This window comes from Eumetopias jubatus, unplaced genomic scaffold, assembly GCF_037043125.1.
Source record: "Eumetopias jubatus isolate StellerSeaLion01/CBP00866 unplaced genomic scaffold, mEumJub1_p1.0 scaffold_9, whole genome shotgun sequence".
Lineage (NCBI taxonomy): Eukaryota > Metazoa > Chordata > Mammalia > Carnivora > Otariidae > Eumetopias > Eumetopias jubatus.
Window position 1 is genome coordinate 56,592,982 of NW_028274815.1, and position 12,309 is coordinate 56,605,290.

The 12,309-nt window shown below is 39.6% G+C and overlaps 1 pseudogene; it reads left to right on the forward strand.

The window, feature by feature from the left end:
* Positions 1-6,465: 6,465 nt before the first annotated feature.
* Positions 6,466-6,879, forward strand: LOC148163539 (interferon-induced transmembrane protein 3 pseudogene; annotated as a pseudogene).
* The last annotated feature ends 5,430 nt before the right edge of the window (positions 6,880-12,309 follow it).

Below are 12,309 nucleotides of genomic sequence, written 5' to 3' on the forward strand. Positions count from 1 at the left end.
TTATTTTGTACATATATGTCTTTCTTCCTTTAAAATTTTAGGAGGCACTTTCTTCTATCAGACCAAAAGACGCCCAAAATCTAGTGTGTGGCACTGATCTATACACTAGCCTGATCATATTTGATCATATTCTGTTTTTTATGTTTTGTTCTGTTTTTGTTTGTTTTTATCTTTTTCTTTTTCTTTTTCTTTTTTCTTTCTTTCCCTTTCTTTTCCCCTGGTTTCAGGTCTTTTCTGATTTGATTAGAGTATCTTTGCTGGGGACGTTGTTAACCTGTTAGCATTTTGTTCTCTCATTCATCTATTCTCCTCTGGACAAAATGAAAAGACAAAAAAAATCACCTAAGCAAAAAGAACAAGAGGTAGTACCATCTGCCAGGGACCTCCTCAATACAGACATTAGTACGATGTCGGACCTAGAGTTCAGAATCATGACTTTAAAGATACTAGCTGGGCATGAAAAAAGCGTGGAAGTTATTAGAGAAACTCTTTCTGGAGAAATAAAAGAACTAAAATCTAACCAAGTTGAAATCAAAAAGGCTATTAATGAGGTGCAATCAAAAATGGGGGCGCTAACTGCTAGGATAAATGAGGCAGAAGAATCAGTGATATAGAAGACCAAATGATGGAAAATATAGAAGCTGAGAAAAAGAGAGAAACAGCTACAGGATCACGAGGGCAGAATTCGAGAGATAAGCGTTACGATAAGACAAAACAACATTAGAATAATTGGGATCCCAGAAGAAGAAGAAAGAGAGAGAGGGGCAGAAGGTATATTGGAGCAAATAATAGCAGAGAACTTCCCTAAAGTGGGGAAGGAAACAGGCATCAAAATCCAGGAGGCACAGAGAACCCCTCTCAAAATCAATAAAAATAGGTCAACACCCCGACGTCTAATAGTAAAACTTACGAGTCTCAGAGACAAAGAGAAAATCCTGAAAGCAGCTCTGGAGAAGAGATATGTAACCTACAATGGTAGAAACATTAGATTGGCAACAGACCTATCCACAGAGACCTGGCAGGCCAGAAAGGACTGGCATGATATCTTCAGAGCACTAAACGAGAAAAATATGCAGCCAAGAATACTATATCCAGCTAGGCTCTCATTGAAAGTTGAAGGAGAGAGAAAAAGATTCCAGGACAAACAAAAACTAAAGGAATTTGCAAACACGAAACCAGCCCTCCAGGAAATATTGAAAGGGGTCCTCTAAGCAAAGAGAGAGCCTAAAAGTAGCATAGATCAGAAAGGAACATAGACAATATACAGTAACAGTCACCCTACAGGCAATACAATGGCACTAAATTCATATCTTTCAATAGTTACCCTGAATGTAAATGGGCTAAATGCCCCAATCAAAAGACACAGGCTATCAGATTGGATTAAAAACCAAGACCCATCGATATGCTGTCTGCAAGAGACTCATTTTAGACCCAAAGACACCCCCACATTGAAAGTGAGGGGGTGGAAAACCATTTACCATGCTAATGGACACCAGAAGAAAGCTGGGGTGGCAATCCTTCTATCAGACAAATTAGATTTTAAAGCAAAGACTGTAATAAGAGATGAAGAAGGATACTATATCCTACTTAAAGGGTCTATCCAACAAGAAGATCTAACAATTGTAAATATCTATGCCCCTAACATGGGAGCAACCAATTATATAAGGCAATTAATAACAAAAGCAAAGAAACACACTGACAAAAATACAATAACAGTGGGGGACTTTAACACCCCCCTGACTGAAATGGACAGATCATCTAAGCAAAAGATCAACAAGGAAATAAAGACTTTAAATGACACACTGGACCAGATGGACTTCACAGACATATTCAGAACATTCCATCCCAAAGCAACGGAATACACATTCTTGTCTAGTGCCCATGGAACATTCTCCAGAATTGATCACATCCTCGGTCACAAATCAGGTCTCAACCGGTACGAAAAGATTGGGATTATTCCCTGCATATTTTCAGACCACAGTGCTTTGAAACTAGAACTCAATCACAAGAGGAAAGTCAGAAAGAACTCAAATACATGGAGGCTAAAGAGCATCCTACTAAAGAATGAATGGGTCAACCAGGAAATTAAAGAATAATTTAAAAAATTCATGGGAACCAATGAAAATGAAAACACAAATGTTCAAAATCTTTGGGATATAGCAAAGGCAGTCCTGAGAAGAAAGTATATAGCCATACAAGCCTTTCTCAAGAAACAAGAAAGGTCTGAAATACACAACCTAACCCTACACCTAAAGGAGCTAGAGAAAAAACAGCAGATAAAGCCTAAACCCAGCAGGAGAAGAGAAATAATAAAGATCAGAGCAGAAATCAATGAAATAGAAACCAAAAGAACAGTAGAACAGATCAACGAAACTAGGAGCTGGTTCTTTGAAAGAATTAACAAGATTGATAAACCCCTGGCCAGACTTATAAAAAAGAAAAAGGAAATGACCCAAATCAACAAAATCATGAATGAAAGAGAAGAGATTACAACCAACACCAAAGAAATACAAACAATTATAAGAACATATTATGAGCAACTCTATGCCAGCAAATTAGATAACCTGGAAGAAATGGGTGCATTCCTAGAGATGTATCAACTACCAAAATTGAACCAGGAAGAAATAGAAAACCTGAACAGTCCTATAACCACTGAGGAAATTGAAGCAGTCATCAAAAATCTCCCAACAAACAAAAGCCCAGGGCCAGATGGCTTCCCAGGGGAATTCTACCAAACATTTAACAAAGAATTAATACATATTCTCCTGAAACTGTTCCAAAAAATAGAAATGGAAGGAAAACTTCCAAACTCATTTTATGAGGCCACCATTACCTTGATCCCCAAACCAAAGAACCCATCAAAAAGGAGAATAACAGACCAATATCCTTGATGAACATGGATGCAAAAATTCTCACCAAAATACTAGCCAATAGGATCCAACAGTACATTAAAAGAATTATTCACCACGACCAAGTGGGATTTATCCCTGGGCTGCAAGGTTGGTTCAACATCCGCAAATCAATCAACATGATACATTAACAAAAGAAAGAACAAGAATCATATGATCCTCTCAACAGGTGCAGAAAAAGCATTTGACAAAGTACAGCATCCTTTCTTGATCAAAACTCTTCAGAGTATAGGGATAGAGAGTACATACCTCAATATCATAAAAGCCATCTGTGAAAAACCTACAGCGAATATCATTCTCAATGGGGAAGCTTTTCCCCTAAGGTCAATTGGAACACGGCAGGGATGTCCACTATCACCACTGCTATTCAACATTGTATTAGAAGTCCTAGCCACAGCAATCAGACAACAAAAAGAAATCAAAGGCATCCAAATCAGCAAAGAGGAAGTCAAACTCTCACTCTTTGCAGATGATATGATACTTTATGTGGAAAACCCAAAAGACTCCACCCCAAAACTGCTAGAACTCCTACAGGAATTCAGTAACGTGGCAGGATATAAAATCAATGCACAGAAATCAGTGGCATTCCTATACACCAACAACCAGACAGAAGAGAGACAAATCAAGGACTCGATCCCATTTACAATTGCACCCAAAACCATAAGATACCTAGGAATAAATTTAACCAAAGAGGCAAACGATCTGTACTCAGAAAACTATAAAATACTCATGAAAGAAATTGAAGAAGACACAAAGAAATGGAAAAACGTTCCATGCTCATGGATTGGAAGAACAAACATTGTGAAGATGTCAATGCTACCTAGAGCAATCTACACATTCAATGCAATCCCCATCAAAATACCATCCACCTTTTTCAAAGAAATGGAACAAATAATCCTAAAATTTGTATGGAACCAGAAGAGACCCCAAATAGCCAGAAGAATATTGAAAAAGGAAAGCAAAGCTGGCGGCATCACAATTCCGGACTTCCAGCTCTATTACAAAGCTGTCATCATCAAGACGGTATGGGACTGGCACAAAAACAGACACATAGATCAATGGAACAGAATAGAGAACCCAGAAATGGACCCTCAACTCTATGGTCAACTAATTTTTGACAAAGCAGGAAAGAATGTCCAATGGAAAAAAGACAGTCTCTTCAACAAATGGTGTTGGGAAAATTGGACAGCCACATGCAGAAGAATGAAACTGGACCGTTTCCTTACACCACACACAAAAATAGACTCCAAATGGTTGAAAGACCTAAACGTGAGACAGGAGTCCATCAAAATCCTAAAGAACACAGGTAGCAACCTCTTGACCTCAGCCACAGCAACTTCTTACTAAAAACATCGCCAAAGGCAAGGGAAGCAAGGGCAAAAATGAACTATTGGGACTTCATCAAGATAAAAAGCTTTTGCACAGCAAAAGAAACAGTCCACAAAACCAAAAGACAACCGACAGAATGGGAGAAAATATTTGCAAATGACATCGGATAAAGGGCTAGTATCCAAAATCTATAAAGAACTTATCAAACTCAACACCCAAAGAACAAATAATCCAATCAAGAAATGGGCAGAAGACATGAACAGACATTTTTCCAAAGAAGACATCCAAATGGCCAACAGACACATGAAAAAGTGCTCAACATCGCTCGGCATCAGGGAAATCCAAATCAAAACCTCAATGAGATACCACCTCACACCCGTCAGAATGGCTAAAATTAACAAGTCAGGAAACAACAGATGTTGGCGGGGATGCAGAGAAAGGGGAACCCTCCTACACTGTTGGTGGGAATGCAAGCTGGTGCAGGCACTCTGGAAAACAGTATGGAGGTTCCTCAAACAGTTGAAAATAGAGCTACCATACAATCCAGCAATTGCACTACTGGGTATTTACCACGACGATACAAATGTAGGGATCCGAAGGGGTCCATGCACCCCAATGTTCATAGCAGCAATGTCCACAATAGCCAAACTGTGGAAAGAGCCAAGATGTCCATCGACAGATGAATGGATAAAGAAGAAGTGGTATATATACACAAGGAATATTATGCAGCCATCAAAAGGAATGAGATCTTGCTATTTGCAAGGACGTGGATGGAACTGGAGTGTGTTATGCTGAGTGAAATAAGTCAATCAGAGAAAGACATGTATCATATGACCTCACTGATATGAGGAATTCTTAATCTCAGGAAACAAACTGAGTGTTGCTGGTGTGGTGGGGGGTGGGAGGGATGGGGTGGCTGAGTGATAGACACTGGGGAGGGCATGTTCTATGGTGAGCGCTGTGAATTGTGCAAGTCTGTTGAATCACAGATCTGTACTTCTGAAACAATAATGCAATATATGTTAAGAAAAAAAAAGAAGAAGATAGCAGGAGGGGAAGAATGAGGGGGGGAAATCGAAGGGGGAGATGAACCATGAGAGACGATGGACTCTGAAAAAAAACTGAGGGTTCTAGAGGGGAGGGGGGTGGGCGGATGGGTTAGCCTGGTGATGGGTATTAAAGAGGGCACATTCTGCGTGGAGCACTGGGTGTTATGCACAAACAATGAATCATGGAACACTACATCAAAAACTAATGATGTAACATACGATGATTAACATAACAATAAAAAATTTAAAAAAATATCATAGGGTTATGTAACTCCCAACCAAAGCTACCAATTAGAATAAAATAACCCAAGCCCAGCACCAAGTTGTTATAATGCCATTCTAGAGAAAGAAAAAAAAAGGTGATGCCTTTTGAGATTGAGCAATTTACCTTAGTATTTTGTTTTGTTTTTTGTTTTGTTTTGTTTTGTTTTAAGACATTTGAAAAACTAAAATACAGGAAACAAATCACTACCATTGAGAACCTGGGGATAGTTGAGAGGGAAAAGGAAATAAGATGGATAACAAATTTCCCTACAGCTGTAGGTTCAAAGGATGGGTAAGTATAAGCGCAGGGTTCCACTATAATGCTACAATTGTTAAGAATTTTATTCTGTCAATAATTATTTGTAAATCTTTGGCCAAATCAAGCTATTCTCTCTGGACCATATTTTCCCATTTGTAAATGAGAGGATTAAGTCTAAGGCAGGGTTTCTCAACCTTGGCACTACTGACATCTTGGACAGGATACTTCCTTGTTATGGGAGCTCTTCTGTGCATGGAGGATGTTTAGCAGCATCCCTGGTGTCTACCCACTAGATTCCAGTAGGATACACTTTCCCCTGGCCCAGTTGTAACAATCAAAAATGTCTCAAGACATTGCCAAATGTCCCCTGAGGAGCAAAATCAGCCCTGGTTGAGAACCACTGGTTTAAAGTAATTTTTAATGTCTCTTTATTTTTAAAAGTTCGCAATGTGAAAACTCTGGGAAGACAAATTGGACATATCAGGGAATGTGCACATAAAATGCCCAAGATGAGAATGTGTGAAATTATCCTGTAAAGCAGATGTTCTCAATCTTGGATGAATACTGGAATCACCTGAGGAGCATTTCAAATTCCTAGTCTCGAGGGCCCACAGCACTGTCGGACATCCACACCACAGGTGCTCCAACTCCCACCATGAGCCACAACTCCCAGCACTTCTTCCTGGGTGCCCACAACAGCGTTCCCCTGACCTATGAGATGCTCAAGGAGGAGTGCGAGGTGGCTGTACTCGGGGTGCCCCAGAGCTCAGCTCCCGTGACAACCACTGTGATCAACATCCGTAGTGAGACAGCCGTGCCCACCATGTTCATGAACTGGTGCTGCCTGGGCTTCATGGCCTTTGCCTACTCCATGAAGTCTAGGGACTAGAAGATGGTGGGTGACATGATTGGGGCCCAGACCTAGGCCTCCACCGCCAAGTGCCTGAACATCTGGGCCCTGGTCTTGGCCTCCTTCTGACCACCACGTTCATCATTTTTTTTTGTCACTGGATCACTGATGATTTCCCAAACAATTTCGGAGATCATAAAACATTATGGAGGGTACTAGTAGCTGCCAGTGGCCTGAGGTTGTCACCTCTGTCACAGCGTTTTATGTACGTGTCAATCTACTATTGTAGTCAATAAAGCACTTGTGTGTGAGAAAAAAAATTCCTAGTCTCAAGGTCAAACCCCTGACAAATTAAATCAGAACTCTGGAGTTTGAAAAAAGTTTGGGATTCCAGTGGGCAGCAGTTTGAGGACCACTGGAGAAGAGCTTAGTATGAGACAGAAATAACAATAAATCTGTTCATCATTTCTCATTCTGGTAATACTTCAATTCAATTAGCAAGAAAACCAAAAATCCAGTCTATGCTGGCATTTTGCCTGGGAAACAGGCCATCTTAAATCAAGCCAATCTCCAACTTTCACTTTAAATAAGGCTTACACTTATTTAGAGGAGAGGTACATGGGCATAAAGAAACCTAAACAAAGTCAAAAAGCCCAGTATCCCTGAAGGAGGTGCCACCATTCATCCCACAAATCCTCTGTTTCCTGCAGTTATTGATCAGAGACCATAGCAGCCATTTTCTCCAAGCCATGACTGTTGATTGCATTAATCATGATCAACAGAGATTATCTGTTCCACTTTATCAAGTAAATGACAATCTCATCAAAAGAAAATGTGGGCACACCCTGGAGGAGGAAGATACACCCTACTCATCTCTGAGTGAAATCAGTCTATGTGGCCAGAGTTGGAAGAGACCTAGACACCCACCCAATGGGATAAAGCCACTATCAACAGGATTTAACAGAAATATGACATAAGCAGTTCAAAGGGGCTACTGTAAAGTGGCTAAAGAACCCTTGACTATCTCCTGGGGAATCTATGCTAATTAACTTGATATTCTTTGCAAAGTGCTCACAGTTACCTAGGAAGAAAGTTGTGACATAAAAATATGCAATTCCCTTTACTGTAATTTTTGTTTGCTGTTATTTGCACAAATATCATTGGCATCCAAACTTTTTCGAACATTTAATCTGTGCCAGGCCCTGTGATAAGCATTTTGTATAAATTATTTCGTTTAATCCTCACAATAACCTAACTACTTGGTATTGTTATTATTATTAATATTATTATTATTATCCCTCTTCTACAGTTGAGGAAACTGAGGTGTGGAGAGGTTGAGTTGCCCAAGGACCTGCTGCCAGCAGCCACAGGAATGGGAATTAAAGCTCAGGCAGTCTGACTACAGAGCCTAAATTCTTGAACATTATGTAATTGGCCTCATGAGTCTTCTATTCATTTGTTAGATTGTGAAACTAGTAACTTGGCATAGCAGTCTTTCAATCATAGATTTCAAAACACTTTTAAAACACATAGTATATAGGCTTACACCTGTATGATCAAAATGAATAAATGTTATGCCAGTGATCGGCAGCACAGCCACAGACCACCTAAATCAGAATCACTTAGAGGAGTTTGTTTAAATACAGAGTACTAGGCCCCCTCCCATACCTACCATATCAGAACTTGAGATGTGAAGAAGTCAGGGTGGGAATTTGCATTGTGAACAAGGCCTCCCGGTGGTATTTTTGCCCTTTGGGTTTTTTGGGAGGGCTTTTTGGGGGGTTGGGTTTTTTTTAATTATGTTCAGTTAGTCACATAGAGCATCATATTTTTGCCCTTTGAAGTCTGAAAACGATTGCCCTAGAATTGGCACACCTTTGCATCCACAAAGCACAGCCTCATGCCTGTAAAACTTTAGAAAGAAAATTTATCTCTCCAGAATCAAAATACAGAGAAAATGTAAAGTTCAATTTTAAGAGCCAGAAGATTCCCAGTAAGGCAGCTTCCTTAAAGATCCCTGGATGTATTTTATCATACTCATTTTAAGACATAAACCCACTTACCCAAACACATCATACTTTGCCCTGAGAACTGCCTTTCTCTGGAGACCAGAAATCTGGCTTATGAATATCACTTAAGTTGTTACTCAAAGCCTTCAGCACACACACACACACACACACACACACACACACACGCACACACACATGCAAACACACACACACACATCCGTGCCCTAGTTTGAGTAAACACTATATAACCAGAAAATGAAATTGCTCTCAAATAACCATTATGACTTTTCTTATATGCTCACATTACAATAAAAATCAGAGTGAGAGCTATCAGTGGAGATGGAAATTACAGACCATGCGTTCTTCTACTATATATGAGCCCTTAAGGGTTGGGATGGCATCTTATTCCTCTTTACATCTCCAGTTTTAAGCACATAGTAGGCAATTGATCCAGTTTTGTGTTAAGAAAGAAGAAAGGAGACTTCAGATGAATCAGTAAGCAAATCAATTCCCTGATGAGAAGGAGCCTCACAGGTCATCTCTTACCCCACACAACCTGTGGACAAGACGGCTGTCCAAATACAAGAGAACACAGGAAAACAACCAACTTCACACTTTCACAAATCTTGAAGCCATGCCTCCTTTCAACAAAAGATAATCACCCCAACTTCTGCAGCACACACATACAACCCAAAGTAAGCCTCCAAATGAAAAATGAGGAAGGAAGAGAGAGAGAAGACAGATTGTGGTTAAAAAAATAAAAACAATAACAGTATACAACACACCAGGGGTTGGGAAAATATCAAATTTTCATTTTACAGCAAAGGTTGTGTTGAGTTTTGCTTCATTCTGCTATTCATGAGTTTCATATTCTTCCTTGCATTAAAACATATTTATGCTGCTTCATTCCCTCCAGTCTCTGTGCAACATGAATATTCACATAACCACTATAAGCTGCAAATGTGTACACACACACACACACACACACACACACACACACACACTGCTATATCACACTCAGAGATCAGTCTTTTAATCCTTGGGAGATCATGTACTTAAATAATTTCTAAACTGCTGTAAAATGAATCCGAGGGATGATACTACTCAAACAGCATCAGGAGAACCTGTGTGGGGTTGGTGTCCAGCCACTGGAATAATTCTGACTTAATGTATTCAAAACGTCTTACTCAGGTTCCCACACAGTCACATCAAACCATAAACATCCAGACCTTAAAGAGACCCTAGAATTGTCTGCTTCAGCATCCCTCATTTTGAGACAAGGAAATCAAGCTCAAAGTGAAACTGCTTGCCCATAACCAGATGATATGTTGGTGCCTGAGCATCCAATCCAGTTGTCTCTCAACTGTGCCATATTGGGACCAATATTTTGCGCTTAATAGATAGCTAGCTGGCAGTTCAACAAGAAAATTCATCTAGAGCTCTCTTGGTAATGACTGCAAGATCTAAATTTAATTTCTATAAATAATTGCCAATTTTTGTTACAGTTCCTGAAGAATACTGGACTCCAATATTCAATATTGTAATAAGTGAATTCTAGCTCTTCTTTTTTGTTAACCTCTTTTTTAAGTGTTAGCAGCTAATGGAAATAAAATGTTAAAAAGAACAGAGACTTTAAGGTTCAGAAAATCGACCAAGTAGGTATTCCCATTGGCTACATGCTTTTATTTCATAACTCCAACCCTGGCCATATTTGAAGAGGTGATATCCTCTAACCCAGTGCTTCTCAAGCTTTAATGTCTCATTAACCTGAAAAAATGCAAATTATGATTCAGTAAGTTGGGGGAACTTGAAAGTCTGCATTTCCAACAAGCTCCCAGGTGAATCTGATGCTGCTGGTCACAGGACCACACTTTGAGTAGCACCCACAATGATCAAGGTATTGAAACCACGTAAAACAAAGTGGCAAAGAGTAAAACATCAGTGAGCAGGGCCTAAAAGCAATCCTTATAAAGAAAATGGCAGCACTGGCCAGCCAAAGTTAGTTACCAGCTAATAAAATAGTGCCCTCTGGGCCTTAGGTCTACCTTATCTAGACGTCAATGTCAAAAAAACCCACCATGTGATCATTCAACAGCAATAAGTTCTACTTATTCAGGAAATTCATCTCAGAGAAACAAATCAGGAAGCACAAAGGCAGTAGAGGTTGTAATTCTCTGCATTAATACTTGGGAGCAAAGAATAAATGAAACCAGAGCACTTTCGATTGCTTATAAATAATTTCAACACCAAGTACAGAGAAACAGATCTTTAACCATTCAGCCAAAGAGTGCAACACCAGGTCGAGCCTATCCTTAGTTTACTAAATAAGCCAAACCATCATGTCTAACAACTTTGCTTGGAAAATAGGTTTTGTGCCAGATGGACATTTATTTCAGAAAATCAAATGGGCAACTTAATTTCAACCTTTCTGATTAAGCAGATCCTAGCCATTCTATGAACATGCGTCCAACCTTTCCCCCAGGGAATTTAGTGGTAACATGGAGAGCATGACCATTTATTTGGCTTAAGGAACACATTAATTTATCTGGTTTATAGAATTTAAACATCTGACGAATGACAGTGGGGTTGATTTTATTCATCAGCTAATTGCTTTGCCACCTGGAGCTGAAGCTTTATATATGCAGCTTATAAAAGATCTGAAAAGGATCTCAATTATTCTTTAATTTGTTCCTTGAATATAAAGTAGGAAAATCTGGCTTAATCAAACATTGTCTCAATTCTACTGGGATATGTCTAGTTACCTTATAACAAGGTAAGCTTTCATTTAATCATATGATATGATAATTCCCCACTTTCAAGCCAAGTATCCTCTTAGTTACAATCAATTTTCCACTGAAAAAATAAACATTGTCTCTTGACTAAAATCCCAGTAGAGAAAAATAGCCCTTTTTAATGAAACTTGCTGCTAATACAACCACACTAGAAATTTCTGTGTAGGAATCCATTAAACCCCTTAATTTGACATTGCTGGTAAATTGCAGAATAAAGCAAGTTCCATGAACAATTCTCTATGCACATGACCATTCTTGGCACATATAGAAGAAATAGATAATGAGTGCACACACACACACACACACACACACACACACAAGCATTACTGGAATCTATTAAATCTCACTTAATAAATGTTTTAATCAAGTTGAATTCTACAATTTATCTGGGCGGGGGGGGGAGAGGAGAAACTAGCAGTCATGCAATGTCTTTAATTGCACTGAGCGAATCTGAAATACCAGCATGTGCTTGAAGGCTGCTAGAAATCCCAAGACATAAAAGCAGTAACTGGCAGGCAACTGGGACACCTCCTGAAATGTGATCTCGCAACAAGCTGAAAGTTAAAAATGTAATGCCATTATTTTAATGAACCAGGGTATTATGGGTTTAAAGCCAAGTAGTTGACCCCCATCTTCCTCATCTCTTAAATGCCATACAGTTCCCGGGATGGGTCAAGTCAGGAGAACTGGTGGCCAGGCATGGAACAGGCTTCCCAGAGCAAAGCAAGTCAGCAACTAGCACCCCATCTGAGAAGAAGGGGGGCATCTGAGGCCTATGAGAGGTGAATGCTAGAGGTACAGGCAGACAGGTGGCAACAGACACAGTCACTGGGAGCAGAGACTTGGAT